Consider the following 25,575-nt stretch of genomic DNA (forward strand, 5'->3'; position numbering starts at 1 on the left):
AAAGGATAAGGTTGCTAACCTCGGTCAAGGATACCATTTTGTGTGAACTTAACTGTGACTCGGGCATTAGTTCTGGTTCGTAATGTACTCCGAAGTGTGTCGTTCACCGTACATCCATTCGCGGTTCATCTATATTATGAAATTATGTATATGAAAAAACCATTGTAGAACGTCATGAATAGAGAAATGATCAAATTAGTACAAGTTCATCATCACATTAAAACCAAAGTACAGTAGTGATCAAATGTTACTATTGCAAAAATGAATATATAAAGTTCTCTCATAAAACAACATACAACTATATAAAACATTTAAATGCAACAACAAATGCAATCAAAATCGCAACAAAGGTAACAATTGACCCAACAACATAATGAAACCAAGGCTCTTTATCAATGTCATATTTCCTAACATTCCTAAGCTTCAAGCACATTGCATCCATCTTCAAGCGCATTGCATCCATCTTCGACCGCATTGCATCCATCTTGATCTTGTGATCATCGACGACATCGGCAACATGTAACTCCAGTTCCATATTCTTCTTCTCAATTATTTTCAATTTTTTCTTCAAGTATTTTTTTTCTTTTTCAACCGAATTTAACTTCTCGACAAGAATTCCTATGTCGGTTGGAATTTCCGGTTGACATACCTCCTAGATTAAAAAATCTATGTCACGTTGGTCGGCATAATTGTCATAAACACTAAATAAAATAAATAGTTAAAAAAGATAATATATACCACATCCGAATCATAGATAGGAAGAGGGCCGACGAAGGCGGATACCAAAACCATCGCACTATATAATAACAAAAATTAATAAAAGTAAGTAATTTATACAAGTATATCTATCTAAATCATACAAGTAAGATTTTTTTATTTTAAAAGAAGATAAGAACAAGAGGCTCACCACAGTGGTGCTGGCGTCGAGATCAGCGCGGACAATTGACAACGATGAGGACGGGAACGAGACAGCACCCTACACATGTACAGACTCTAAGAAGTTAATTTAAGCTCAAATTTTGTATCTAAATCAAAAGAACTCCCACATACACTCCTACACTAAAATCCACAAACCACTCTACCTCTAGAGCATTTGAAATGAGCTAAACTAGCAGTGAGAGATGAAAGCATGAAGTAGCTAACCTTTTAGAATACTTGTGTCGTTGGTGCACCGCCAAACCTAGACAAATATTGAGGAAAATGGAGCTTGGATGTCAAGCTTGGAGAGGAGAAAGCTTAAGTGTGGCTTGGGAATTTCATCAAACACCTCATGTGCATGCATAGAAGGGTGGAGAAGAGCATGACATGCACACCTCACAGAGCCAAAAAAAGAGGAGAGGGTGCGCAAGGGTGAGGGTATATATAGTCATCTCTTTGGTCCCGGTTGGTGGGAGAGGGTGTGCAAGGGTGCGCAAGTACCGGGACTAATGCTCCGCGGCACGCCACGTGTCAGTCGCTAGATCTTTAGTCCCGGTTTTTGACACGAATCGGGACTAATGCATCGAAACGAATCGGGATTGTTGCCCCGCGAGGCCCTGGTTGATCGAACCGGGACCAATGCCTGGCATTGTTCTTGGTTTTACTTGAATCCGAGGCTAATGTGGTTTTCTGCTCCGGTCGAAAAACTCATTTTGTACTAGTATATTTAGCTAACTGAATCCCTTGATAATTTCTTTTATTAAAGGTGCGGAATGGTGAATAGTAATGCCGGTGCCATATAGTAATAATAGTACATCTTCCATACGACCCCTCTTCCACGAATTGGATTGGGTCCGTACGAAAGTCCACACATACACGTGAAATGCCCATCATACACACTAACACATGAGTGTTTGACTATCGTGTTGAATGGATTATGTACGATCTACCCAGTCAATCCGAAAGCATTTTATCTTTTCTTCATAGTCAAACTCCATGGTAGTGATTAAGTAATCCCGACACCATTATTAATTATAGCAAAATATGTGAATCATGTTTTATGAAACAACAAGAAAGTCCCAAATTACTAAATAGAAATTGATTAAACTCTAATCCATCTATATCTACATTATGCTTTCCTTACATCTGTTACTACGTCTTCCGCATATAATGTCTAATAGTAGTTATGTATTTGCTTATATACGATCTATCTATGTAAGTAATTTGGGTAATATATTTTCTAAACAAGAATTTATATAACACATATCTTAGGTAATCCAAGATCTAAAGGCTAACAAAGAAAAATTCAATGCTTGTGTACAATTATCTATTATGTAGGGCCTAAATAATTTATACTTCTCTTCTAAAGATTACTAGCTCATGCAGCAGCACGGGTCGGCGACTAGTATATGTGTAATCTCCCGTTTTCATTGCCTTTTGGATGTCTCACGTCGCACACATGTCTTTGCAGGCCGACGTAACCCCGTGCACCATATTGTACACCATCAGCAGCCAGAAGGTGGACGTGGGAAAGGCAATGATAATGAAGCGGAAGGAACAATTTTTCCACAGCCCGCCGATCCCCCCCGACGACTTTAAGGTTTCTGTGGCCAGTGTCGAACTAGGCCACGAGAATTTGGCTCCTCCGGTAGCACTAGGTGGAGATGACGACAAGACCCCGCGGCGGCCTGGCGATTGCAAGCGTATGGTCCTATTGTGGCCGAAGAGTCTGCTTCATCTCAAGGCGGCCGAGAGCACATCCACGACCAAGCAGCCTCACCAAGGTATGAACACCAACACCCCACCTACCCAATTAGCGTCGCCTGTCGTGCCGGGTGAGGATGAGGCTCCATTAGTGGCTGAGGACGCCGTCGCCGTCAAAGAAGCAATGCATGATGTCATCGACAAGGATGATGATGTCCCTCTACAGTATCTCAATACCAGCGCCTTTGCCGACGGAGGATTGATGGCTCAGTAGCATGAGTACGCGGGGTTTGCGTGTTATTAGTTGGTGCGTGAATTGTCGGAGGATAACATATTATACGCTCACTTCCAGTAGCAAAGAAGCATAGGGAGAGACCAAGGAAAGGAAACAAATCTACTTCTATGATCCAGCCACCTCAGCAGCCACGGGTTCAAGACCGTACACGTATCCCCGCTGCGGCAAAATTTCATATCCCCGGTGATCCGATCCTACCTAAGGCAGCAATAGAGTTCATATAGGCGATCTAAGGAGACTTCATGATGATGTGCTACGGAGAGAGAAAAGCCTAATCGCCTCAAAAAATCATGGATACCCGCTCTACGTGGTTAACGTGCCGCAGGAAAGGTTGTACGTCTACAAATTCCCCGCGGAAAAGATCCTGGATTTTATGTTTTCCGCCTTTTTGCCTTACACATGAACCACATCAAAAGGTTTGAGAAGATACCTTATATCTGTGTCGGTGACCCGAACTTCATGCACGAGGGCTTCTTGGCAATCTGCCCAAAACACCGTGAATATGCGAGTAACTACTTCGCCGATTTCATGGTCGCCAATAAGGACAAGGAGACGATTCTCGTGCCTTATCATCCAATGTAAATCATCCGCACATATCTTTCCTTCGATTTCAATCATTCATTTGCACGCATGGAGGCCAATTTTAGGTGTACTTATTTTGCACAGCGCCGGGCGCGCCGTCCTCATCATCCTTTACCCCTAATTCTCCCACACTCTTTACTTGGACTCGTCGAAGAACATGAAGGAAAAGGATTACGCCCACATCAAGTCTTTTCTCGACAGTGCTATCTTTATGTGACATCCCCGGATTAAGCTACAGTAACCAATGTAGTCGCGCTACAGTAATCACGTGCTAATGGTGCCACATCATAAAGATTAACTAAGCCAAATTGCTACGTGTTAAAAATCAAAACAGATTTCATGTTTAAGTTAAAGTCAAAATAAAGTTTATTCAAACAACGAAACAAAAATGTTCGTTGTGTCGCAAATATTCCCTAAGCTTTTATAAAATTACAACTAATAATTTTGTAAAGTGTTTAATGCCTCAAAATAATAAAACACATGCAAATTCATTTCCTAAATGCCCTTGTGAATTATATGGTTATCAAAAAAATTCAAAAGGCCCCCCGAACTTTTGCGGATGTGACAAATATTCCAACTTTATTATTTGGCCAAGTGGCATAATTTTATAAGAATATTTCTCACTAAAATAATAAAGAACATAAACTAATAAAAGAGAAGACTGAAATAAAAGGAAGAAAGAAGAAGAAGAAGAAAACCCCCTCCCCCCGGGCCGACCCATCCAGTCCCATCCCGCCGGCCCACACCAGCACCCTCACCCCTCCTATAAAAGGAGGCTCACCCCCCTCACCTAGGGTTTTCCTTTCCCCACCCCTCCGTCCCTCACTCCCGTGACCCCCCTGTGGAGGCTCGAGCCACGAGCACGAGGGGCCCGTGCTCCCTTCGACCCCCGCAGCCACCAGCCCCCCACGCTCCTTCCCCCTCCCCTCCCGATCCAGGACAGATCGGGGCTAGGGGCCGCATCACTCTGCCGGTGCCCCGCCGCCGGCCACCTCCAACCGGCCTCCTCCGATGCCCCCGTCGTACGTCCTCATCATCCTCCCTGACCGGCTACCCCAAGCCTCGCTAAACTAGCCCCCCTGTACCGCAAGTGAGCCCCGGTCCTTACCCATCCACTCTTCCCCTCCCCCCTTCGGTCGCACTCCACCGACCACAGTGCCGCCCCGCGCTCCGACGGCCCCCCTCTCCCCTCGATGCGCCCCGTTCGCCCCGCAGCCGACGCACCCTCCCTTTGCACGCCTCTCCCTGCCTCCGCAGCTGTGCGCCACCGCGTCGGCCTCGCCCAGACGCTCTGGAGAGGACTCTCGATGGCCCAGGCCGCCGCTGCTCCGGCCGCCGCACCCCATGGTCGGCCGCAGCTCTACAGTGGCCTCGGCCACCCCCGGGTCGGCCACTCGCCGTGCGCCCTGACCCCGCTGCCGCTGGCCGGCGCCACCAGCACCAGTCAACAGGGCCACCGGCAGCCTCCCTAACCATAGCCTCGCCCTGGTTGCCCCCGGGCCATTTCCCTATTAAAGAAGGGGGATTAACCCCCCTGTGTTTAGTGTCTTGGGGTAAAACACCCCCCTCTCCGTGTGTGAATGACATGGGGGCCCATGACCCTACCCCCCCAAAAGTACATAAAAACTACAAATCAATAAATAAATAGTTATATTAATTAATTAGTGAATTAATTAATTAAGTAGTTAATTAGTTAATGTGATGTTTAAGATTAAATTAATTAATTAAGTAACTGTTAATTAATTCTGTAAATTAATTATCCTAAGCAGTATGACATATGGGTCCCACCCCCAATTAATTAAACTTGATTATTATTAATTAAACCTTAATTAAAATGTGTCAATGACATGTGGGTCCCACTTGTCATATTTGACAAGTCAAAGCCATGTTGACTAGTAATGTCATGCTGACATCACCATGATGTCATATTTAAATGTCTGAATTAATTAAATCTGTTTAAGTCCTAATAATTAATAAAGCTTAAGAAATTAATGTAAAATAAACTCTAAGTCAGATGAAAATATTTTGAACATGAAAGTTGATCAGCACAACGAGACGAAACCGGATACACTATCCGTTCGTCTGTCACCCGTCCCTAGCATAGCGAACATGGAACTTTTCCATCATTTTTCATGTGACCGGTAGTAGCGAGAGACCTGGGAAATATCATCTGATATTTTTCCCAATCCGCCTATGACGGATGTTACTGCGTTAGCTCATGCCTAGCCCTGCATTCTGCCATGTCATGCTTAGTGTTGCATCTATGTTTATATTTATTGTTTCTTCCCCCTCTTCTTACCGGTAGACCCCGATAATGACCCTGCTGCCGGGTACGACTACCCACCTGATGACCAGCCCTTTGCCGCAGAGCAACACAAACGCCCTTGATCATTCATATATCCCCCACTTATTTCTCCCTCATGCTTGCATTAGAATTTTTCTACTCTTTTAGTTAGCTCCTATATCTGATGCATAACATGTTTTTGATGAACTACTACTTTCGAGTACCGCACTTTAGATTGCTTAGTATAGGTGGCTCAGTCATCCCCATTGCCCCCCTTAGACTAGTTGCCTCCGCTTTATCGTCCAGTCTCGATCAACTGATCGATGAGCCAAGACCCAACATAGCACTTACACCCCCCTTAGTTGTACGACACCGCAGAGCTACTATCGGATACCGAGGGTGACACCTCCTTACGTAACCCGATGTTAGCGCTGTAGTGTAGTTTGACCGACGGTGGTTCTCGGAGGGTGATTCCTCGTTCACCACTTTTGAAATGCGATAGTTGCCAATATTTTGCTAGAATGTTGATTCATTTCCATTTCGGCGAGAATTTGGCACTATGCCTTATCTTTGGTCCAGTTTTTAGACAAAGTCATGCCAAAAAAAATTTGGTTCTAAAATATCGTTTTGCTCTACCCCACAGGTGACCATGGTCTGCAGGATGACCGAAGGCATCGTGAATAGGTTTTTGAGCTCCGTGAAGGCCAAGATGCTTCAAAAGAAAAAGCGGAGATAAGATGTATGTGTCGAAGATGCAAGCTGGAGAGCCTTATGGACCCAGATTCCAGACAGGTGCGGGACCACCTGCTCGTGCGTGGTTTCATGGATGGCTATCGATGGCAAGGTGATGAAGATGATTATGAAGTTGTCCATGGGTGTTGGGAAAGAAATAAGGAAGGGCAGCAAGACAATGGCGGCGAGGGCGGCCGAGAAGACGAAGAATCTCCAGGACATGATCACGAAGTAGATGCAGGACACAGTCATCATGTAGAAGATGCCGGACATGATGATGAGGAAGATCAAGACGAAGGGCATCATCATGAAGATGAAGATGCCGAGCATACGACGATGGACCATCGATGGGCTGGGTGCAGGACCCTCATATTCAAGAGCTGCTTTTCAAGTAGTTGGGTAACGCAAGAGCTGCCGCCCGAGAGAAAGCCAAGCTGGATCAACTGGAGATAGACGCGGTTACTCCATTGTATGAAGGATGTAGGCCCGAGGATACCCGCCTGAAAGTAACGCTCATGGCTCTTGAGATGAAGGTAAAACACAAAATGACCGACACATGCTTCGACGAGAGCATGTCATTCTGGCACGAACGTCTTCCCATCGGGAACAAGTGCCCGACCAGTTTCGAGGAGGCGAAGAAAATCGTGTGTCCTCTGGATTTACTGCACGTGAAATACCATGTGTCCATGAACGATTGCATCATTTATCGGGACGAGCACGTGGAGTCTACCATATGTCCGGTGTGCGGCGTCACTCGATACAAGAAGAGGAAGAAAGCTCCTCAAAAAGTGGTGTGGTACTTTCCGATCACTCCTCGTCTGCAGTGGTATTTCACGGACCCTAAGCAAGCAGAGCTCCTGCATTGGCACGCGGATACGGAGTAGAAGAAGCGAGAAGATGACGGAGATGATCCAGAGATAAATAAAAAAGACAAGATGCTGAGTCACCCTAAGGATGCGAGCGAGTGTCAAACGTTGAACTTCGAACACCCAGAATTTGGGGACGATCCAAGGAACATCATGTTGGGCTCGAGCACCGATGGGGTCAATCCGTTTGGCAGCCAGAGAAGCACACATAGCACCTGGCCTATGTTTGTGTGGATGTAAAACCTTCCCCCTGGTTGTGCATGAAGAGGAAGTACATTCACATGAGTATGCTAATTGAAGAGCCGAAACAACCAGGGAACGACATCAATCTGTATCTGGGGCTGCTGAAAGAGGAGCTAGACACGCTGTGGAAAACGCGAGCCAATACGTAAGACGCCGCAGTGAAACAATATTTCCCTAGGAGAGTCGCACTGCTCACGATGGTGCACGACTATCTCGTTTACGGATATGTCACGGGGCAGGTGGTCCACGATTTTGTGCATGCGTCAGGCGCATGGATGACACAACGTATCGCCATCTAGATAGAGATCCTGGGTCTTCGGAAACCCTGTTCATGGCAAATCGAAGGTGGCTTCGCGACGATGACGCATGGAGAAAACGCAAGGATCTGTTCCATGGTGAAACCGAACCCCGAAGACCCCACGTACGATGAGCGGCGAGGAAATAGACGAGCTGTTGAAAAATTGGAAAGATGTATGTTTTCTGGGACTTCCGGTACTGGAAGATCCTCTGTGTGCCTCACAGCCTTGATGTCATGCATATCACAAAGAACGTGTGCGAGAGTCTGCTTGGTACCCTGCTCAACATGCCAGAGAGGACCAAAGATGGGCCGAAAGCAAGGGCAGACTTGCAATCAATGGGCATCAGGGAGGAGCTTCATGCAAAACGCCCTAATGATGATGATGATGATGATGAGGCGAAGGACAAGGAAAGTCGTCTCAAAGGCAAAAATGCCAAGAAGATCGAATATGACTACCCTCCCACGTGCTTCACTCCAAGTCAGAAGGAGATCGAGCAGTTTTCCACCTGCCTCGTAGGAGTAAAACTTCCTTACGGTTACACAGGGAAGATAAGCAGATACCTAGACTCAGTGAAGCAGAAGTTCAGCAGGATGAAGTCTCACGACTGTCACGTGATGATGACGCAGATACTTCCAGTTGCAATCCGTGGGATCATGGACGCGCACGTCCGTGAAACGCTATTTGGCCTATCCAACTTTTTCGACGTCATCTCTCGGAAGTCAGTTGGCGTGAGGCAACTCAGAAGGCTACAGGCAGAGATCATGGTGATACTATGCGAGCTTGAGATGTACTTGCCGCCCGCATTCTTCGACGTTATGGTGCATCTGCTGGTCCATATTGTGGAGGATATCATCAAACTCGGGCCGACGTTCCTGCACAGCATGATGCCGTTCGAGAGGATGAATGGTGTCATCAAAGGATACATTCGCAACAGGGCACGTCCAGATGGAAGCATAGCCCAGGGATTTCTGACCGAAGAGTGCATCACCTTCTACACGAATAATCTAGGCATTGAGAACCCCGTTGGTCTACCCGTCAACACGTACCTCGGATGGCTCCCTGGATGGGGTCACCGCGAAATGCATGTCGACTTCAAGGGTCGACTCGCCGACATTGAAAGAGCAAACGTAGTCGCTCTACAATACATAGACATGGTCGATCCTTGGGTGGTAGAGCACAAAACCTTTATAGAGAAGACGTACAATGACCGAGGCCAACAGAGGACAGACGGAGATATAATCAAAGGGCACAACTCATGTTTCATGTGTTGGTTCAAGGACAAGCTTCTTTCGTACCCTTTACATGAGGATTCTTCCGCGGAAGAAAAACTCATATTCTCCTTGTCACAAGGCGCCGAGCACAACCTTATGACCTATGAGGCATACGATATCAACGGCTACACATTCTACACCGAGGAAAAGGACATGAAGAGCGATTATCAGAACTCCGGGGTAACGATGGAATCCTACACCGGTAACGACAAGGACATATACTACAGAAGGATCAAGGAGATCTAGGAGCTGAGCTACGCTGGAGAAAAGGTTCCAATGTTCCATGTCATATGGGCCAAGAGCGTCCTAAAAGAAGACCGGTATTTCACCACCAGGGTTATACACGAAGACAAATCCAAGACCACGGGCGCAAACGTCACTGCGAAAAATGAGCCATGGGTATTGTCTTGCCAAGTGGACCAATGCTTCTTCGTTACCGACCCGTGAAAGCCGAGTCGTGTTTTTGTGAGGAGAGGCAAAAGGAACATCATCGGAAATTGATGGAGTGGCCAATGAGCAAGACTACGATAAGTACGGCGACCCGAAGATGGAAGATGACGACAACGATGAAGTAGCACACACCACACGAAGAAGCACGACCACCCTACCTAAAGGACATCCATTCAAGAGAAGAATTCAAGGTATTCCAGGGTGAAATTATTCAACTGCGAGAAAGAAGGGCAAGAATATCATTGTGAAAAGATAGCTAAGATCGAATCACGATGTGTCGGCCGCGTGTGTGTGTCAGTGGCAAGCTTAATCTTTGATGACTGTTATTTCATGTCACTTGATTTCAACCATGTCATCTAATTATAAATCTTTGCACAATGTGATATCACCTCATAACATGATATTTTGTAAGTGTCTCTCTCCGTGAGCTTTATGGATGGGTTAGGTGCAAACCGTTGGCTAAACAAGTGGAAATGACTGATTGGCTCTTTTCATTAAGAAGCGAGTTGCGAGCTTAAGTAGCCCAGTTATCGAGCACACATTAAGTTCATGGGCTATGACCTTTTGGTTCAACCATTCCAGATGTTGAAAATGTATTCATTTTGAGAAAATGAAAAGGTGAGATGTCGACTGATACGTCCATTTTGCATCATGCTTTCATGTTCATATTTATTGATTTTTGGGCTGTTATATTACTTATCGTACCATATTTATGCCTTTTCTATCTTATTTTGCAAGGTTTATTTGAAGAGGGAGAATTCAGGCAGCTGGAATTCTAGACTGGAAAAGGAGCAACTCCTAGTCCACTATTCTACACATCTCCAAATGCCCGCACCTATTGTTCAACCACCTGACTGGAACTTGCCCTTTGAAATCATGTTCGGCGCTAGTGATTATGATGTTGGTGCTGTTCTAGGACAAAGAGTTGACAAGAAGTTGAATGTCATTCACTACGCTAGTAAAACTCTAGATAGTGCCCAGAGAAACTATGCCACTATGGAGAAGGAATTTTTAGCAATTGTGTTTGCATGTGAAAAGTTCAGATCTTACATAGTTGACTCCAAAGTAACTATTCACTATGATCATGCTGCTATTAAGTACCTCATGGAGAAGAAGGACACTAAGCCTAGGCTGATCAGATGGGTTCTCCTGCTACAGGAATTTGATTTCCACGTCATTGACCGAAAGGGTGCTGATAACCCTATAGCAGATAACTTGTCTAGGCTAGAGAATGTCCTTTATGACCAACTACCTATTGATGACAGCTTTCCTGATGAGCAATTAAATGTCATCCGCACTTCACTTAGTGCACCGTGGTATGCCGATTATGCAAACTATATCGTAGCCAAATACATACCACCCAGTTTCACCTATCAACAAAAGAAGAAATTATTCTTTGATTTGAGACACTACTTTTTGGATGATCCTCACCTTTATAAGGAAGGAGTAGATGGTGTTATTAGATGTTGTGTGCCTGAACATGAACAGGGACAGATCCTGCAGAAGTGTCATTGCGAAGCCTACGGAGGACACCATGCTGGAGATAGAACTGCCCATAAGGTATTGCAATCAGGTTTCTATTGGCCCACTCTCTTCAAGGGTGCCCGTAAGTTTGTCTTGTCTTGTGACGAATGCCAAAGGATAGGGAACATCAGTAAGCTTCAAGAGATGCCTATGAACTATTCACTTGTCATTGAACCATTTGATGTTTGGGGCTTTGATTATATGGGACCCTTCCCGAGTTCCAATGGGTACACTCACATCTTAGTTGCTTTGGATTACGTTACTAAGTGGGTAGAAGCTATCCCCACTAAAAATGCTGATCACCACACCTCTATTAAGATGCCTAAAGAAGTCGTATTCCCAAGATTTGGAGTCCCTATATACTTGATGACTGATGGCGGTTCACACTTCATTCATGGTGTTTTCCGCAAGATGCTATCTAAGTATGATGTCAACTATAGAGTTGCATCTCCTTATCATCCTCAGTCTAGTGGTCAAGTGGAGTTGAGTAATAGGGCAATCAAGTTGATCCTACAAAAGACCATCAATAGATCTCGAAAGAACTGGTCTAGCAAACTTGACGATGCACTATGGGCTTATAGGACTGCTTATAAGAATCCCATGGGCATGTCACTGTATAAAATGGTTTACGGTAAGGCCTGTCATTTACCTCTTGAGCTGGAACACAAAGCTTATTGGGCAATCAAAGAGCTCAACTTTGATTTCAAACTTGCCGGTGAGAAGCGGTTGTTTGATATGAGCTCGTTAGATGAATGGAGAGCCCAGGCATACGAGGATGCCAGGTTGTTCAAGGAAAAGGTTAAGAGATGGCACGACAAACGAATACAGAAACGAGAGTTCAATGTAGGTGATTATGTCTTGCTATACAATTCTCGTTTGAGATTCTTTGCAGGCAAGATTCTCTCTAAATGGGAGGGTCCCTATGTTATCGAGGAAGTATATCGTTCCGGTGCCATCAAAATCAATAACACGGAAGGAAATTTTCCTAGAGTGGTAAATGGGCAAAGAATCAAGCATTACATCTTTGGTACTCCCATAAATGTTGAACCCAATATCATCAATGTCATAACTCCATAGGAGTACATTAGGGATGTTTATCAGCCTGTTTCACACCTTGTTTATACCTTCTCGTTTCTTGCAGGAGAGTAAGCAGGAGCTATGCTATAGAGTTTTGAAACTTGAGGAGGAAAATGACGATCTAAGGGAGCAAAACTTTTTGCTCAAGTGGAAATGAGACAAGCTCAAGACTGCTCCAACAACACCACCATCACCACCAAAGGAAGACAACTAAGAATTGGTATGGGCAATCCCCTTGGCTTCTGCCAAGCTTGGGGGAGTTGCCCTGGTATCGTATCACCATTATATCTTTTGTTTTTACCTTTGTTTTAGTTCTTTCCTTTTCAGTTTTTATTTCTTCTTTTAGAGGAATAAGTCTTTAGTTTTTAGTTTGAGTCTTTTGCTTTTGTCTCTCCCCCGATGTATTCGAGCTTACGAGCTATATAATAAAGAGTGTCTTAGTCAAGGGCTTTGCTTTGTGCCATGATCAAAAAGTATGAAATTAACGATGGCATGAAAGATCATGAGACGATCTTATGGAAAGTGATAACTTCACATATGACACATATGATGATTGAAACTTGTTGAGAATAAATCAACATAGACATTAGTCATTGTTGCAATTAATAAGAAGTAATAAGGAAAGAGAGGTTCACATATAAATATATCATCTTAGACACTTTTTACAATTGTGAGCACTCACCAAACTATTACATGCTTAGGAGTAGATGTTGGACAAGGAAGACAACATAATGAATTTCGTTTGCTTGGTTCCAGACAATGTTATATGATTAGAGATCCCTTAGCATGTGATGATTGCTTCCACCTCATATTAGCCAAAACTCCCGCACCAAGTAGAGATACTACTCGTGCATCCATAAACCTCCAACCAGTGTTGCCATGAGATTCCACCATACATACCTATGGATTGAATAAGATCCTTCAAGTAAGTTGTCATCGGTGCAAGCAAAAAAATTGCTCTCTAATATGTATGATCTATTAGTGTGTGGAAAATAAGCTTTGTACGAACCTGTGATGAGGAAGACATAAAAGCGACAGACTGCATAATAAAGTTCTTTATCACAGGAGGCAATATAAAGTGACATTCCTCCGCACTAAGAGGACACGCATTCAAACCTCAAAAGCGCATGAAAACCTCTGCTTCCCTCTACGAAGGGCCTATCTTGTACCTTTACTTTTTACCCTTGTAAGAGTCATGGTGATCTTCACCAATTCCCTTTATGCCTTTCTCTTGGCTACCGTCACATGCTTGGGAAAGATCTATATTCATATATCAACTTGGAGTTGAGTACTCATGCTTTATTGTTGTTGAGTTTATCCTGGAGGTAAACCGTTGGGAGGCAAAACTATAAGCCCCTATCTTCCTCTGTGTCCATCTGAAACTTTGACACCATGAGTACCACGTGAGTTGTAACAATTTTGGAAAACAAAAGAGATGATTCAGTATGTGGGTTTGCCTTAAAAGCTCTTATTTGACTCTTTCTGATGTTGTGATAAATTGCAATTGCTTCAATGACTATGGACTATTGTTGGTTACTTCTCGGTAAGGTTTCTGCTTCATGCTTTCCTTTGTGAAGGAATTGTTACTTTCCCATAAGAATCTTTATGACGTATTGCTGTTCTATGTGTGATCATGATGCCCTCATGTCTATATTATGTTTTATCAACACCTTCGTCCCCAAACATTGCAATACCTTATGGGAAGTTCTATCTCCAGCATTTGCTACTACTTGTTACTTGTTACTCTTTGCTTGCTACATTTCACCTCGCTACACAATCACCTGTTACCGCTACTTTCAGTGCTTAAAGTTATTACCTTGCCGAAATCCGCTTATCAGAGCCTTCTGCTCCTCGTTGGGTTCGACACTCTTACTTATCGAAAGGACTACGATTGATCCCCTATACTTGTAGGTCATCGTGGACCAGGGTGAGAGGGGAATACTTATCTACAACCAGTTCGCATGGTAATTATATCTACGTTGTCACAGCATCTATAACCAAGGTTGCCAAATATGCCCCTTTAGACGTCCATGGATAGTGATTAGACACCGTTTATTTGTCCTCACGCATGGTTGTAGTCCTCAAAGATCCAACCAAATCCATACAAAGGATGCTACTATGTAGATCAACATTCGAATGTGGACCAAACCTAAAAATATATAGAAGAATATGTCCCAAAGGACATAGTTCTTGGTCGGACATAGTTCTTAGTAAGAAAATAGATGAACTAAATACAAAGTATTACTAGATAGGCGGTGAAATTATTACATGCAACTAAAAATCCAAAATAAAAAATAGAAAATTAGTAATGGTGCACCAGGAGATGGTGCGCCACTGCTATCACCTTACTTATGGCGCATCACCAGAAGGTGCGCCATTGCTATCACCTTACTTATGGCGCACCCCTAAATGGTGTGCCATTGCTAACCCTCCCCCACTATACCAATTCATTCCCCCCTCCCCTCACTCTCCCCACAGCCCGTCGTTTCTCCCTACCTCTCCTCTCACTTGAACCAGGTCGTATCGAGGACGCCACCGGATCGAGGGCTGCATCGCTGGGGACTCCCTCCTCCTCCTCCACGGCTCGCTCCTGACTTCGACGGAGGCTCGCTCCTGACCCGATCCGCGCTGAGGACTATGAGTTGTACGAGGAGATCGGCCAGGGTGTCAGCACCATCGTCTACCGCGTGCTCTGCAAGCCGCTCGCCGAGACCGTCGCCAAGACCGCTCCTCCAGGCCACCAACGCCTCCTCGCTCCACCCGGACCGCCCCAACTGTGAGCTCCTCGATCCCCTTCCCGCTGCTAACCCAGGTTTAATTCTTGCATGGATTCGGTTGGCACTCGCGGGCCCTTCCCTGCTAGTTAGGTTTGTGCTAGTTCTTGGTGCCTTATGTGGCTAATTGGGAGAAGGATCGAGAGTGGTTCTTGAATTCTTGTATGAATTGTAGTTCGTCCTGCCTCATGTAGTTTCTGAATTTGACTAAAATACTGGCCACAACCATTCGAGTGAAGCTATTGCCATAAACATGATGCCAGAACCATGCCAAAATAAAAGGGTGTTGTTTCCAGAATTATTTCCCAGTTGGGATACAGGAAAGGAGGTCTTCTACTTGTGTAGCTAAATTATAAAACTCTGCAAAAAAGTTGAAATACTACTTGGAAACGATTGCGAGAAACTACCATATTTAAAGTTATTATAAGAATGAAATCATCACGTAGGTCGAGATATAAGTCAAGAATAGGAACGGGAAAGCATGTCGTTAAACTAAGCAATCAACAAGAGCACATAGTTACATTTTTTATTTTTTGAAACAAAGGAAACAGATCGATCTCCTGGAACATGTATTAACTAATTATCACACAACTGAGGTTTAACAAACTTCCTTAATTTTGGCTATTAAGCACACGAGAACAGATCATTCTTGTTCATGTATCTTTTCCCGGAGAAGTATAGATCTGCTCCTAAACGAAGTTGGGGAAAATAACACGCCGAGCAATTTAATTACTACTTGATAATCAAGAACGCAATTTGTCATACATGAACATGATAGAATCAGTCTGAAGGATATAAAAGGCATGTACATCACAATTAATCGCAAATTCAATCACAAGAAAGTGAGTAATTTCTGTGGGTATCTTGAAGACGGCCCTGCTCTTGGCTGACTAAGTTGAATAGATAAAGAAGTTTGATAGCTGAAATTGGATTTATGTCAAGCTGTTTAGCATGGCTTCTGAAGGTTACCCCTTTCTCCTGAAACGTTGATTAATTTCCGTTTCGGTTGAGAATGGGGCACTCCTAGGTCAAGAAAATTAGCAAAGGTCATGCCCAATTTTCTTGACCTAGAAGGTGCCCGATTCACAACCGAAGCAAATTCTACTAATTAAAACTTGATTACTAGACTTTTAGAAAAATATTTTTAGTTGAGGACTGCTTATTTTAGAAACCTAAAAAAGCTAAAAAAAACTGACCCGAGGTTGTTGGCAAGGACTAGTCCTTTTTTCTAGGATGTTTCTTGTCTTTATGCTTTGACAAAATATGTATCAAACAAATTCCCTTAAGAGTGGCAGCTTTTCAATGTCTAGCTAATCCACTTCATGTCGCGGCGCCACATAGGGCCATCCCTCTACGCAATTGCAGCAGGTGCCACCGCACAGGGTCCCCAAATTTTTGGGGCCCCGACCCAATTATGCGTATGGCTAGATATATTAGTCATAGGGCCCATTCCATCAGCAAAAAAAGCTGAAACAATCAGCCCAGGAGGCCAGGAATGAACAAGGAGCTAGCTTTAGTGCACCCTGTACGTGATTTTGAAACCTTCCCGTTCCCTCATCTTCTCCTCTCGCCTCCCAAGTCATCTATCCTTGATGCTCATTTCCTCTTGCTAAATTACATGACGATGACACACCTTCCCCATAATACAACTTTTAGATCTTCTGACAGAGGAGAAGATCTTGTTATTTCCCAACAAATACCCAATCAATTTGTATCGCTAGGTACTATGATCCCCCATATATTAGACAGAGATTTATTTGTTTCTCTTCATTTGATATGATTCCATCTAGCATATAGCATCCCATAATCCCAATTCATACACATATAACTACAACTAGTAGTAGCTTCAGCAAGTAGTATGAATTGCCCAAGAACAACCAATACATACATAGTACTTATATAATTACAGAGGGTCGGGTTTTTCAACTTGCATCAGGGCCCTAGCTATTTTTTTCTAGATAGAGTGGTGTGTTGTTTCTTGTCTTTATGCTTTGACAAAATATGCAAATTAGGTATCACTCGGATTACATATAGTATAGTAAATTATTCTAGGATGGCGGAACACGCAGAATAGCCCAGTGCATTGGTTACATGCTTTCACTCACCTGCCACCATCTTTTTGCTCCACCTGTTGAATTTCTGAAAACACAGTAGTGAAGGCCTAGAAGAACCATTAGCATGGCAGTACAGTGAAAAGCTAAAAAAACTGATCTAGGGTAGGCAAATAAAGATCGTTAGTTAATTCCTAGTACTTCAATCTAGCATATAAGACCTTAAAGCGGGGGAAAATCTAGGTGGACGGTGGATTTGTGATGGCTACTTGGCAGCACTAGCATAGGGCACATGACCCATATCCTTCGGATCATATCTTAGGGGTCAAGTTCGATGTCGAGGCGCGATGGTATTATCAGTTGCCAGTCAAGCAATGTAAGAATATTTTATAAATCAAGAAATAAAGATCAAACTGGGACTCATATTCCGAGGCGGGGAGAGTAATTCTTCAATATGTTGATCTCCGCATCATCTCTAACCTAAGCACTCCTCCCAAATCTTCATCTTCATCATATCAATTTGCATGTTTTATTCTCAGTTTTCCTCTAAATCTGAGAAGAATAGATACTACCCTCATCTCATCCAATAACTCTAGTAGCCTTTTTTCCTATTAAGAGCGAACGTGGCCAACAACGATGAGGCCGGCGGTTCGGGCAAGCCGTTCTGGGAGCTGTCCCAGGAGCTGGAGGAAGAACCTCACGGCTATGATGACGCTGCGGAAGACACCGATCCCGAGTACACAACCCCTAGCGGCGTCGGGGATGACACCACTGATGGTGCCGCCGAGGATGCCACCATTAATGACGGCACCGAACGCACAGATGGCAGCCAACCGAAGAAGCAATGGAAGGACCGGCGCCCGAACGTGATCGGCACCGTCAAGGAGGAATTTACTGAAGTGTCCTCCAGTGGGCATCCAACGACGCCCAAATAATTAGTCGGTGGGTACGCGGGACAACTCGGGTGCATTCTCCGGAGCACCGTCTCGATCAACACCGAGAACCTAATGCATCAAGACCGAGCGAATTCGCGCAACCTCCTCTTCACAAAGCTGCACGACCGATACAAGTTCCCCGGCAACGTCGCAAACACACGCCTATTAGGGAATGAAGTGAACAGTGCCGCCCTCATGAAGATGAGCACGACCCTGGCTACTTTGAGAGCCGCGGTGAAGAGAAGGATTCTAAGAGGTGATAGTTATGAGAAGATCAAGGAGAGAAATCCTTTGATCAGCGAAGCTGACTACGTGGAGTTCAAGATCAAGTGGGAGAGCAACACATCCGCGGAATCAAGTCAGTGGGGGAAAGATATGCGGGACTTGAACTTAGGGGTCCACAAACTCGGTCTCGACGCACTACTAGAAAAAATCCTATAGCTAATATGCACACTAATGCAGCACCATGCATGTGGTGCTCCACTACTATATAGCAGTGGCGCATCAGATACACGTGCGCCATTAGTGTCCATAACACTAATGGCGCACCTGTGTCTAGTGCGCCATTACTATCTTTGACCTGGCCCCCCTCCCTTTCCTACACTTACCAGTGGCGCACCATGGGAAGTGCGCCATTACCAGTTTTAACTAGTAATGGCGCACCACGTCAACGGTGCGCAACTACTGATATTTTTTTCAGATTCTTTTTTAAAAACTACTGATGGCGCATTCTTCCCAGGTGCGCCATTAGTTATCCTGGTTACCAATGGCGCATCTTTATGTGGGTGCGCCATTGATAACCAGAAGTGAAAAAAAAACACCCGCTCCCCTCCCCTCGTGGCTCTCCCTCCCGATCCAAATCCAAAAACTCCCGCTCTCCTCCCTCCGGCCGCCCCTCCCACCGCACCTGCCGCCGCCGGCTGGCCCTCCGGCCGCCTCCCCCACCACACCTGCCGCCGCCGGCTGAACCCCCTGCTCCCCCTCGTCGCTGCGCCACCGTACGCCTCGCACCGCGCCCTCCCCGCTCCCTGCCTCTCGCCACCGCCGCCAGGAACCCCCGATGATGGGCGACGACAAGGGCGTCGCTGCCTCCCCCTTCGCCTCCGCCGTGCTCCCCTCCTTCGGCTGTGAGGTTTACCCCGAGGTTCGCCCCCTCCCTCCCCCGCATTTTTGAACATAGATTGAACATAGATGGTGGTCTTGTTCATGTGTTAGCTGATCTAGAACTTCCAGCCTCCACTGTTGAGAGAAATATCAGGTGCTAGAACTAGGACAACCAACCAATTCAGCATAGCACAACTAATAATCAGGCTTGGTGGAGTTAAAGGATTCCAACTGAGCCCATTAAGGGTTGTTGGTGATGGTTTTCACATCACCCCCTTGGGTAAATGGACATACAATCTGTCTTGAACCAGTTTAAGATCAAGCAGATCAGAGCAACAGGGCTTCCTTAGCTTTCCATCAGCGAATTCAGTAATTCCCCTAATGTAGCCCTCGTTAGGCTTGTTGTGGATGTACATCAATTTGCTTGCCACTAGCCCCTTTCTCATTATAAAATGAACTGTAATTTTTTACCTGTCAAGGTGAACACCATAAAGTGCACTACATTTATGTAACTGCAAACCCACAATCGAATTTTCAATTCTCACTTTATCGGTCCTTCAGAATGTGCATCCAGCAAAGTTTAGCTTCATCATGTCGAGATGACTATTAGCGTAAAGCCTCTATTCCTGCCACTTCGCAAAGGAATTAACTTTACAGTCATGACCAAAGTCCAGGGCATGTGATCCCATTGTTTAAGAGATGCCGGTGACAGAAGCTCACGTGTCATCTGAAGGACCATTGACTGTTGTCCCTGGAAGCGTTAAACTAAGGATTATATTTGGTGTGTTTTAGTGTTTTTGAACAATGATTGTATTTGGTGTGCCTTAAAATGAACCTTGCTATTGTGATGCTATTTGAAGCTATTTGAAGTGACATGATTATATTTGAACTGCATCAGAATAGCTTCAAATAGCAAAAACACACCAAACATCAGTTTAAAACAGCATAACTAGAAGCTATTTGAAATGACATGATTATATTTGGTGTGCTTTAGTGTTTTTGAACTACTGATTCAAGTTATACTGTTTGGTTGCCTTAAGATGAACCATGACACTTTAGTTTGAAGCATGGTTACCAGGCAAAAGACAGTTAAGATGTAGGTGAATCGTTTCATCTTTGTTACTCATGTGCCGATGATATGAAACAATTGCATTTTCTGGTTGATGTAGATAACTATGTAGCTGATGTTGTTAACTTGTGATGGTGCTGTTTAACCCTCACATTCCCCTCCTATGATATGATGTTTGCCAATTATTATTTGAACCAATTATTATCTGACAAAGATGAAAGTAGAATGCTGATGTTCTTTATTCTTGTTCATTCATGCTTTTCCTTTTTGATACTTCCATTGCACCGAAAGAGTGCTCTTCATGTTTGGTAGCTTTGCTTGTTTTGCCGGAATGTTGATTCATTTATGTTCCGGCAAATTTCAGGCGCTCCATATGTCCACTTTTTAGTAAATGGCATGCCCAAATTTTCTCTGTTTTAGGAATTGTCGTGTGATGACGAATACGTTATGTGCGAATACTGCCAAGACAAGTGCGGCCTTTGCGACACGCCTTTCCTAGTTGATGATATGTGCTTCAGCATCAAGCTGGATGGGGACTTCCAATTGGATATAGTAAGTCACAACGACAAGTCTTTTTCGTAGTTAAGCATGACTTCTTTTGCTTCAACTTATAATTTTTATTTTTTACTATTCTACTAGCATATCCCCTGCCATGCAAGACATTATGTGTTGGATAAGATTGGTTTCAGTACTGAAGAAACTAGGGAGGTAAATATAGTTCACTTAAGGACCGAGCATGGTTATACTTTTGCCGTAAAATTGTACAATGCAGACACCTACTCCTATTTTGAATGCAAAACTTGGGTAGCACTATGCAAGGCTTATGCATTTGAGCCTAATATGCTTATCACCTTTGATATTCGTCTGGAAGATGAAATTGAAGGTAATATCGACATCTGGGTCGATGTGAAGACGCCTCCAGTTCTACCATTATGTGAGTTTCTCAACCACATTTATTAAGTAATTTATATTGTTTATTCAAAAATAGTTGACAAATTATTTCCATTGACAGCTTATTTTCATTCTTCAAAAAATGTATGGAAAATGGTAGATAGAACCTATTACTACAAAGATGAAGCAGAATTAACTTGTCAGGAGATACATCATCTTGTCCATTTTATCATTGATCTTGAGAAGTACAATACCAATCAGCAAACTTCCCCACACTATGGTCAATATGTGCCACTAGTGCACGTGGTGAACTACAGTAACATGCATGGAGATTGCATGGTAAGATTTTCTACTATTACGACATCCATGCATCTTTTGCATAAATTCTTGTAAAACTAAACTACATTGCTGGCTACAAAGCTAATACTATGTTTTTCAACAGAAAATCCCGGAATATTGTGTGCCTCATCTGATGTTACCAAGAGGTAGCGTTCATGTTATGATGATACGACCAACGCGGCTAGGTAATCCTAGGTGTCTGATGTACTCCTGTCCATACCGGATTTCTAAAACCGATGAAGTCATGACAATCAAAGATTGGAAAAAATGTATGGTCTATCCTAGAGAGCTGTTTGGAAGCAACATTGTGCGTAGGCCAAGAATTGGAGACAAGATGATCTCCATTCTCCATAATGGAGAGTCAGGGCCTATCTTGTTTTTTGATATTCTTCCTAATGAGAGGAGTAGGTCCTAGGTTCAATGTGTTATTATGTGCAACAATGTGATGATGTGATGATGTGCTACAATGTATTAAATAGTATTGGTGGTAATGAATATGATGATTATTAGCTATTTCCGAGATGATGTGATGATGTGCTACAATGTGTTAGAGTTGACGATGATGATGATGATGTGCTAGAATGTATTTTGTAACCTGTGCACCATCTAAAAGTGCACAGGTAACAATGATGATGATGATGATGTGCTAGAATGTGCTAAAAAAATCCAAATATTAATATTAGTGGCGCACCATCTACAAGTGCGCCATTAGTAAACCCACAGCAGTGGCGCACTTCTGGGCCTACTAATGGCGCACCGGGTGGTGCGCCACTGTTATGTATATTAATAGTGGCGCACCAGAGGTGCGACATTACTATTTATTAGTAGTGGCGTGATAATAGTGGCGCACCTATAGTGCGCCATTAATAGGCAAAATATGTGCGCCACTAATAGCCTTTTTCTAGTAGTGGCAGTTACAGAGTGGCAGAACCTAAATGGGACAAGGAGGACATGGAGCGTGCCGAGCAAGGCCTACCGCCCCTCTTCGATAAATACCATGAAAAGCAGACCAGGAACTATGTCAGGGCCTGGTACAAGGTGGACCCGGTAACAAAAGAGCTTACCAGGAACCGAAGGTGAAGGAGCTTGAGCGTGTTCTTGTAAGGAATACACCCCCGCGTAATTAGCTCCATATGGATGCATTCTAATTAATGAAGCCAAATTTCTAAATGGTTCACGTTCCTTCCACAGGAAACTGAAAGCAGTAGCGCGGGGTCTCAGAGCTACCCTCTCCCCTTGGGACACCACTTTAAATAAGGCGTTGAACGTAATGAAACACACGGATAAGTTTAGTAAGCCATCGTCAGCTGGTCGTGTGGCCGGCAAAGGCTTGTCCACGAAATGGTCGGAATACTATAAAGCCGGGCGAAAGCAGAGAAAGACCATCTCGGAAAGCCAAGAGCACAATGTTAAAGAACTCAAGGCACAAGTTGCGCGGATCCCGGAGATAGTTCAAGAGCAAGTGCGAGACCAAATGGGAGCGACGATCACCGCCATTATGCCTTCCTTGCTGGAGGGGCTGCACGGTGGATTGCAGGCGGCCAACAGGGGCCGCCCCCGATTCCCAGATTCACGGGCAGCAACTCGCACAACGCGCCGGCATCGGTGTCTCCGCGGAGGCGACATTGCAGGTGCCTCCGGCGTCGCCGCCGGAATTGGAGCTTAATGCACCCGTGTGTGGGAAGAATACGCCGGTCGGCACCTCGGCAACAAGCAGCCCCTCCATCACTTGCACGCGCGCCGTTGGCGGTGCCTCGACATTAGCCAAGTTAGACACCATCACGGTAACTAAGCCTCGGCCGATGACTTCATCTCCTTGCCTTTGACTGTGCATCCCTGACGCCCTACATGTTTTCGCAAGGCGCCGCCAACGTTCCATTCACTCTCCTTCACTTCGTGGACGGCGAGTTGATCGATGTCGCCAAGGCAAAAATCATTGAACCGGGCAACCGCGTGTTCCATGGTAATCCGATGCCACCCACCGTGTATAGGGTTCAACTGGTTTGGGTGCTGCGGGGCTGCGACGACTGGTTACCTCTGTATCGACCCCCTGGGGCCGACGAAGATGATGTGATGACCCTTAGCGTCTGCTTAAACTGGTCCATGCTTTGGCCGAAGAGCCAGATTCGTTTGGGGGCGGGGGACACCATCCCACACAGAACACCGCCAGTCGTGCCGACGCCAAGCCATGGCAAGACCGCCGCAACGCTACCGCCGTCAGCTGATCCGGACATGCATATGGCATAGGATCCGGACGACGACGACGGTACATTTTCCAACATCGATAAGTACATCAACGAACATGGGTACGGTGGCGAATTGTTCGGGCCTCCTTCTCAAGAACCCAACCCTACAAAACACGATGGCGATCTAGCTGGTACCATGGAGAAACCCAATTGCAACAGGCGTCGTCTGTTCAGTTCTCAGGAGACGACTCCAGCTGCCGCCTTCACTTAGACTCAAATAGCCGAGGTGCAAAATATTATCAGCCCCAACATACTCAAGGAGGTGGTCTCTGAGCAGAACTCGATCCCATTACAACAGGAGATGCAGAAGGGACGGAAAAGAAAAAATAACAAGGGTGTGAGCCAGCGGGCACCGAGTATGATCCGTTCTCAGGACGGGCCACCAATATCTAAGGATATCTCGAGGAGGGTGCATGTGGCGGGTAGGCCGATGCTACCAACTAATCTGCTCAATGCTGCAACTGGTGCTATGCAGAGTCTGCATGATGCTATTCTTTATATGGAGAAGCGACGTCTCTCCGAGAATGATGTGACATACCCGGTTTTCGTGGCCAAGGTACCAGAGGGCAAGGGCAAGGTCCTGCGGTTTCATGACATCTTTGCTATTCTTAACCTTTATCCGCTAGACTACACCTCCATTCGGCTATTTTCGCTCAGTATGGAGATGCGGATCATTAGAGACAAGACCCCGGACATCCTGATAATTGAACCCTTCTACATGCGTGCCAAGATCTTGGGCAGCACTAGGGACCGGGAAGTCGCGAGTTCATACCTCGAAGGCGTCATTCTCGCGAACGCAGATAAGGATAACTTCCTCGTGCCTTACTTTTCCGAGTAAGTCATCCGCTCATTACCCCGTAACATATGATTTCTTAGATTTTGATCGTTCTTTTTTTCTAACATTCCGTGTTTTGTGTAGTGACACACATTGCACACTTATCCTCTTAAGCCCGAAATATTCCATGGCCCCATATTTCGACTCGGACCGTTAGTCGAAGAAAGACTACACAAATATCAATAAAGTTCTTGATGAGGCCCTCCCCGGCTACGCCAAATCTGGAGGCACCTTCAGGAGGACAATTTGTAGGTACGGCAAGAACGTTTTCACCCATGTAACGACGTTCCCCTGCGTCAAGCAGCCGTCTGGCAGTCAAAAGGATGCCTACTACGCCCTTCATCACATGCGGGCGATCGTACGGGACCAGCATCACCGTATGCTACCAAATGATCTCAAAGAATGGGCCGCACGCTTGTCGAAAATCCAGGATGAGGACATCAGACAAGAATTCTTTTGCATCCAGTCAGAGTTTGCGGAAATCATCTATCAAGATGTCATTCCTAGATCGGGGCAGTTCTACCTCAACTGTCAACCGTCGAACAATGAAATTGACACAACTCTACAAATGCAGACTGACAACGACCGCACATTCATGACCATCACGAAAGACGGCGGCTTCATCCACGCTCCGGTCCCTGAGTCAAGTCGAAAGTACTGATGCTATGTAGTTCTGAAATATCGATTAGCTCATAGTGTAATTAAACTTTAATGAACTTGTATGTATCTTTAGTTTGGGCAGTCGTTCAACTTATATGTAGTCGATGCTATTTATTAGTAGGACCATGAATCGAGCTATTAATGTGTTGCTTTTCTCTTCCGATCCTTTTGCTGCATACTTATATATTGCTTATATATTATCTATGAATTGCTACTAATGTTTTCTTTGTCTAGTGCATAGAGATGCCGTCGTATGTCGTGAATGAGCGTGAAGACAAACTCGCTACTCGCGGTCTCGAGACTTGTAATGTTCTAACTTTGTTTGTTATTTTGAATTCGGAGACTAATATGATGAATTGTATTCAGAGACTAATCTTCTATTGCATTCGATAAATCTGCTGTTTATATGTTGTGGTGTTTATATTA

The sequence above is a fragment of the Hordeum vulgare genome, chromosome 5H (genome assembly GCF_904849725.1).
Source record: "Hordeum vulgare subsp. vulgare chromosome 5H, MorexV3_pseudomolecules_assembly, whole genome shotgun sequence".
Taxonomy (NCBI): domain Eukaryota; kingdom Viridiplantae; phylum Streptophyta; class Magnoliopsida; order Poales; family Poaceae; genus Hordeum; species Hordeum vulgare.